This window comes from Nomascus leucogenys, chromosome 6 (assembly GCF_006542625.1).
Source record: "Nomascus leucogenys isolate Asia chromosome 6, Asia_NLE_v1, whole genome shotgun sequence".
Lineage (NCBI taxonomy): Eukaryota > Metazoa > Chordata > Mammalia > Primates > Hylobatidae > Nomascus > Nomascus leucogenys.
The window spans coordinates 19,328,544-19,335,939 of record NC_044386.1 but is presented as its reverse complement, the minus strand read 5'-3'; the positions used below and the strand labels follow the sequence as shown (position 1 = coordinate 19,335,939).

General features: G+C 34.4%; 1 protein-coding gene across 1 annotated transcript in view; it reads left to right on the top strand.

Moving 5' to 3' along the window:
* The first annotated feature begins 3,507 nt into the window (after window positions 1–3,507).
* Window positions 3,508–7,396, top strand: part of CDH18 (cadherin 18) — a 1,074,788-nt gene continuing 1,070,899 nt past the window's right edge. Inside the window, exon 1 of the mRNA XM_030813926.1 lies at window positions 3,508–3,913. The gene's annotated coding sequence lies outside the window, so the exon portion shown is untranslated. The remainder of the gene's footprint in view (window positions 3,914–7,396) is intronic.

Genomic DNA, 7,396 nt, shown 5'->3' with positions numbered 1-7,396 from the left:
GTTTTGTTTTCATTTGAATAGACCATATTTTCCTATTCCTTTGTATGCCTTGCGATTTCTTGTTTAAAGCAAAACATTTGAATCTAATAATGTAGTAACTCAGGAAATCAGACTACCCCCTTCCCCCATAGTTGGCTGTTTTCTGTTTTGTTTTTGGTTTTCATTTTGTTGGTTTGGATTTATTTGGTCATCCTGTTGTGTAAACATAAGGCCTTCTCAAGTATTTTCTGAGCCTACTCCATTTCCTGGGTATGCTTGGTAACTTTCTAATTTCATCCGTATACATGGTTGCTTTTGAATATCCTAGTCTTCAATGTCTAGCTCCTAAATAGAAAACAGAGAAAAAGGAAGAAGGAAAAAGGTACCAGCTCTATAAATCTCCTGAAAGACACATTACTTAGAGAGGGAGAGGCTTGAAACATTGAGGGAAGTTGGGGCAACAGTGGCCACTATCTCTTCTTGTGCTCTTCTGTGATAAGCAATCAGTGGTCATAGCACAGATCTCCAATATTGGAAGGCAGGGTCACTTTTTTCTAACCCTGGCCACCACAAACTATATGCAATCTATTCTAGAAATATATGCACAGCTGCCTGCCATAGGGCTTAAGAGCGGGATGCTAGCTGCTGCTGTGCTAAGAGCTTAAATGGACCAAATTAACTACAAATTAACCATCTAAGCTGTCACTGGAAGTTGTAAGCCTTCAATAGACTCCAGAGTTCTAAAATAGTTACATTAGTCAGATTCTGCCAGTGCAATTTTTTGTCTACAGAGCAGAGATAGATTTTTGGTACATCCTACTCTGCCATCTTCCCAGAATCCCAACCTTTAGTTTTAATTTGATTTATTTTTGTTCTTTCCACCTGATCAATTATATAACCCACAAATTAATATCCAGATTATTAGTTTCTGTTATATTACCTGCTGGTTCCTGAAAACTCAACATTATAAAGAACATGGGCTTCAGAATTCAATAGAGGCTTATTGATGGATTGTGTCATTACACAACGTAATTACCCTCTAAGCTAACTTTATGTGTGAAATGGGATAATATTTATTTTATAGAGTTTTGCATGTTAAATGAAATAATTTTTGGAGAATTCTGAGCTGAGGACTTGTGATGTAGTGATTATTGTATTATTCCAAACATGGGGATTATTTTGTTTTCCACTGAACACCTATTTATTGAACAACTAATATATGCTCAGTACAATTCCTGAAAATGCTGGGGGGAAAGTGTTGTACAAAACCAGTTCTTTTCCATCATGAAGCTTATATGTAGTGGAAAATGCACATAACAACAACAATGAAACAAGTTTAATTAGAGATAAATATTATGACACCAAAAACTGAGATGGAATGTAAGTAAGCAGGCTATTTGCCATTCACTTCATTTTTTTTTTTTTTTAGTCATCCACCTAAGTTGAAAATTTAGTGCTTTCCTAAGCTGCACCTCTTCTTATTAGGTTGCAGAGTCATGCAGAGACCTCATTTCAGAATGCTTTTTAATATTAATTCGTTCTGCTAATTTCCAACATGAGCACACTGGTTCTACCCATTATTACTCCTAAGGGAGACCTTGGCAATTTTCTCCCTAGTGATTGTTGACTTTCACTGAGGTCCCATTCTAGTACTTAAGTGACACCATTTTGTTATATATAGGTTCCCAAAGCATACTTACAAGTTTACCACATTTCTGTTTGCAAATATAAAACTGAAATGCTCTCAATCCCCTATTACTGTCAGCCTGGCGTTCAAAGTCTCACATATTATGAGCATTTCCCTTTTTTTCATTTACCTTCCTGGACCCTAAGTGTTCTGGCCACCCATCTTACTTGGCTCGTCCTCCAATACCCCTCTCCCATCACCCACCTCCTTTAACATTTTCCTTTTGCTTCTGTTGTTCCTTCCCCTCACTACCATCGTTGCCATCTTCTCCCTATAAATTGCTTTTTATTCTCTTTGATAAGGATCACTGCAAGGCTATCTTTTTTTACAGAGTCTTTCTGTTGTTTCTGAGGAGCTATGATCTATCTTCACGACTTGTTGCTCTTTGAATTACTATTGACGAAAGCAGGTAATTACTCTCCCTTGTGTTTTGCTTACTTAAGAACTCCTTATGTACCTACCAGATTGTAAACTCCTGGGTGATTGACTACCCGAACTGCACTACATTGAAAATACAAAAACACAAAGTAGCCTTTCTCTCCTTTACTTAATTAAACGTACGGTCTGGTGCAAAGAGTTGCTCAATAAATATTTGCTGAACTGAGTCCATTAAATCAAAGAAGTGTGTCTCTGATAGGTGTTATAACACTTCACAATTTGGGCTTTAATTGAGTGTAACTTCATGATCACACCTACCTTATGACCTTTTCAGTCTTCATTTACAAGATGCTTTAGCACATGTTATAAATTTTTATTTGTATTATATGATGCTGAAGGTTGGAGCTACAATGACTAGTGCCTGGAATTGAATGCTAACTGGGAATTGAAGCAGTTAAAGATTCTTATACAATTTGCTTTAATGAATGAAAAAATGCAGTATTACAAAGAAAAAGTAACTAAAAGGTTAGCTGACCAAGCAGGGTGAAATTGAGATAAGCAACCACCTCCTAATTAGAAATTGAGAAAGACTGCATTTCTAGGGTTTGGCTAATGCGAACCTATATGCTCTTCTCTTTTTTCTTTTGCTTTTTTGCCCCCCTGGAAGCATGTGGGAAATGAGAAACTAGCCTGGTCTTCAATGGTTTGCTTTGTGCTTCTTTATTACGGTCAGTCACAGCAGTTGAGCAGTGAATGTGTCAGTATAAGAAGAAAATCTTCTTAACCTGGAAGGGATGAATCAGGTGTGAAATGCTCTATTTGATACATTCAGAGGGAAACTTTTGTAGATTAATGCTTTAAAACTGAAAAAATGTTTTATACACTGAAGTCTGACTCAGACACTGGTTCAAAAATATCTACAAACATCACCTCTTGTTCTTTAGGAGAAACAAAATCATTTACCATGATTTTCTAAAATAAAATAGATAACATTTAAAATAAATCAGTATAATGAGGTGTTCTTTAATTGATCCTAGTGATACGGGCTAGTGGAGGCATTATAGTTTTTAGCAAAAAGCATTTGTCAGTGTATATAGTTTTGTTACTGAATATATTCTTACATGTTTGAATGAGAAAGATCCTATCACACATTGCTACTCTGCAGCAATTTTTATATGACAATAGATAGCAGGTGAGGATAATTATAAGTATCAGCTGGTTAAGAAGGGGTAAATTTTTAAAATGCAAAAATCAGCAGTAACACTAAGCTTGCTTTGAGCCTCTGCCCTTTCAAGCCCTATCTCTAATGGAGATAAAATAATGAAAAATACTTGGCTAAACTGCTGGCAAAACTCTTATTGTTTGCACCACTCTTGGAAAAGACTCTCGGGACTAGCAGTGGAATCCTTGCTATTGATTGGCTGGTTAAATAGGGGACTATTAGCTTCACACAGGCTAGATTGATTATACAGCAGCAGCAGGAGCTGAGACTCAGAGCTGAGCGAGCGTCAGGGTGAAAAGGAAAGAGAGAGAGAGAAAAAAAAGGGGGGAGAGAGAGAGAGAGAGAGAGAGGAACGGAACGCAAGGTGGGGAGGAAGCCAGTGCACGTTCCATAGCATCACTACTGTGACTGCTTGTGCCCGATAATCTTGCTCTGTCGCTCCCTCAGTGAACAACTTACTGTGGTGCCTTTCTTTTTACAAGAGGATGTCAGCTCTGAGCTCCAGCAAGAAATAACAGACTTCACCTTGGAATGGCTCATCTTACTACTGCATCATTAAAGCGGATTTTGAAAAGAAAACAAACATCAAGTCCCCTTTCCAGTTCCACTTTCTTCCAGCATTGAACAGGAACAGTTTCACGCTCCAGGTAAGGAAATTCAATTTTTATCTCTGGGTTTCTTTTTAATTATTCACAGCAAAATACCTCATAGCTTTGCATGTTTTTAAAACTGAGTTTACCGTGATGCATTAAAGTAAATTCTATACACAAGTATGTTGATTTAGAAATATGGAAATGCATACTGTGTTTATATTAATATATTTGCTTTTAAAAAAATATCTCCAGGTACAGATTTTTTTCAAAACTGAGATCACTACACTGTAAGTTTGTGTAGCAGATACTCCACATAAAGAAGAAAAATAAGCCAAGTTTATAATACAAAGTACATTTTTTGTGACAACCTTACAATATGTTCATAAATATTGTTTTTAGCTGTTAAACAACTTTGGTAAATAATAGCATATCAATAAAGGACCATTACTGTGTTAACTATCAGTTATTATATGTTATGCAGACATAGATGCTATCATATGCTTTTCAGTGATTGCTAGTGTTTTTTTTTCTAAATCTGTCTTTTGATTGCAGTTTTAACTCTTCAATACAAACACAATATTTCTTAAATGATGTGACATTAGACTGCCCTCTTATTGATGGTCAGCATTTGTGCTTAAGAAGTTATTGAGCTAAGGCAAAGAAATGTGACTCTGGAGATGTTTAGCTATTTTAGAGTTCATTGCTTACCTGCAGTAGCATCAATTAATGTTTTGCATGTCAGTGATGCTACGTGCGGGTTAAGCATCTGTGAATATATGGGAACTTCGTACATATTAAATCCTCTGCTGGGAAGAATATAGTTTTTTTTAAATGATATCTGAGGAAATTGATGGGTTGGACTAGAAATAATGAGCTGGGACAATGCAGTCCTGATGTATTTGATTGACCTTAGTTTTATAGGTCACAGATATTAACTGCTAAGGATAAAGCATTGTGACAGAAAGGATTTATTTAATGCTTACTGGAACTCAAATGGTGTGTGACATTTTTATGTCAATTTATTTGCTTTTGGATTAATTAAGAGATATTTTACCCCGAGAATTGCTCTGACTGTCCTTTTCAGTGAAGTTCCCTGAGTCACTCTTCTAATCAAAGAACAAACTGCCATCTCTGATAAGTCAGCAAAACTTTTTAATATGTTGTTCAATGTTTCAAACAAGAACATGATTGCCAAACTTAGTGGTAGCCCGTATGTCTGAATTTAGAATTATTACATACTCTAAATAGTTGTTTTTGTGTGTTTTATTCACCTTTATTTATATTTGAAAAACACTATTTTATGACGTTCATTTTGTCTTCTAAATGCGAGATGATATTTAGATGCTTCCTAATAATGCAAGTATTATTACAGCTACCTTGGTATTCTATTGATATAATCATATCAGAAGTGAATAACTGAATTGTTGATATAAATTTTGGAAAGTACAGTTGGTCTTAGGAAGTAGAGATATGTATTAGAGAATAGTGATGTTTTTGTTTTTAAATTGAGTCGTTTGTTTAAAAAAAGTATATATATATATTTCTTTTAAGTATTATGTTTGGGGAACAAATGCCAAACCATTAACTGAGAATGGTGACTGGCACTGTAGACCATATATTTATGTATATTGTTGCAGTAGCATGCCAAATTCACACACAGAATTTGTTTTAAATCTATTATAACCTTGTTTATTGTTTTGCTTATAATATTAAGATTGCTTTTAATAATTGTATTCAAAATTATATTTTAATAATTCCATTTTATTTATGCAAATAATCCGACATCTCATTCAAGGATGTAACTGTTTTAACTAATTCTTCTACTCATTTTTAAGTTTAATATACAAAATTACTTTGAATTTTATGATTTTTGTTGCAATAACCTTAAGTATCCAAGTTGTTTTATACAGTTCAGTTTCCTCCTGGTACTTATTTATGGGCTATATTGACTTATATGCAATTTTAAAAAAAAACGTAATTCTAATTGTATTGTGTATGTTTTTATGAGACCATTAACATTTTAGCATAAGTAGATGTAACATCAATGCTAATTTTTTTTTCTGTGAATAGACATATTCTTCCTTCAAAAATACTTTTAATTTCTTAGCACTGTGTGCTTCTTGCACTAGGACATTCTTCTTAGCTTATACTCACTATTACTTTGATTCTCTTTTTTGTTTTCTTACAAATTCTCTAATTTCTCCTGTAAGAAACTTGATTTCCCATATTATTAACAGGAAATGGTCAATGATTGGAAAAAAAGAAAGTGTTTTTAAAAAACATTTCACACTTTCCAACTGTGTAATGAATATGGCTCCTGCATTCCAGATCAGTGCTTCTCTGCAAACATAATTGAGGAAGACAAGTGTGCTAGGAGTCACATATGTAAGCATCACCCTCAGTCTGAAATCTAACAGCTTACTTCACCAATTCATTTTAGGGATTCTCACTATTGTTTGCATTGTTGAGAGAGCTCTAGTTGACCTTTTATTCAACTCTCCATTCACTTCCATAGTATCAGTTATCTTTCCTGATTACTCATTTTAGCCATTGTGAAACAAGAATTGAGAAAGTACAACCTCTTCTGTTTTTATAGATATCTGAGCCATTAGGGGGCTCTTTCGCCCTGTGTTACACTGATCAAACCACTGAAAGAGGTTATAGAGCTTTCTTGAAGTGTTTTCCCTGTTTTTATAATGTGAATACTTTTAAAAGTAGCTTTATTCTTCTTCTCACACAAAGAAACATTTAAGATCAGTAAGAAGCCCTTATTTTCACAGGAAAATGAGATATATCCTATGCTTTTCAAACTCACTGTCTTTAAAATATTCTTATATATAATCTTTGAAAATAACAATGGCTTGAAATATTAATATGACCTATTTTAGGCAAATGTAAAGATAATATGTTACGCAAACAGCATCATAAGAAATATAAAATATAAAATTAAGGCCAAACGTGAGAGAAGAAACATCCTTTACATGATCTCCACATCTCTAGGGACAGCACAGAAACTCAATGACTGTGGCTTCCATGCAGTTTGCTTTCAGGAGACGAGATCAGCAGGAAGCTAAAAAGAGCATATTACCTTTTTTTTTCTTTTACAAAAATAGGCATGGAAGAATTGAAGATAAAAGAATGTTTACTATCCACACAGGCATAGAAAATGCATTTTTAAATTCCAGAAAATATTGTATGCTGACATTATATAAAGTTGTCATTATATACACAGAGGTTCATGGGAGGGTGTATTATGGGAAGAAAGGGTATTTCCCTTATCACTTTTGAAAGCCATGTATATTGAATTGCACTGTAGACTTTCTTAATAAATGGAAAAACACTCCTCCCATCTCTACAGCAGTTAGAGATCTTCTCTTACTGCAGGACTTGTTTGGGGGTTATGCAGCATTTAATAATGAGTCCATGAACAGGCAACTTACTTAGTCTAAGCTTTTTTCAAATGATGCTAGCTCATGGAAAGAGAAAGAAGTGACATACACAATGTGAGTGACATTTCTTTTGAGAAGTGAGAAAAAA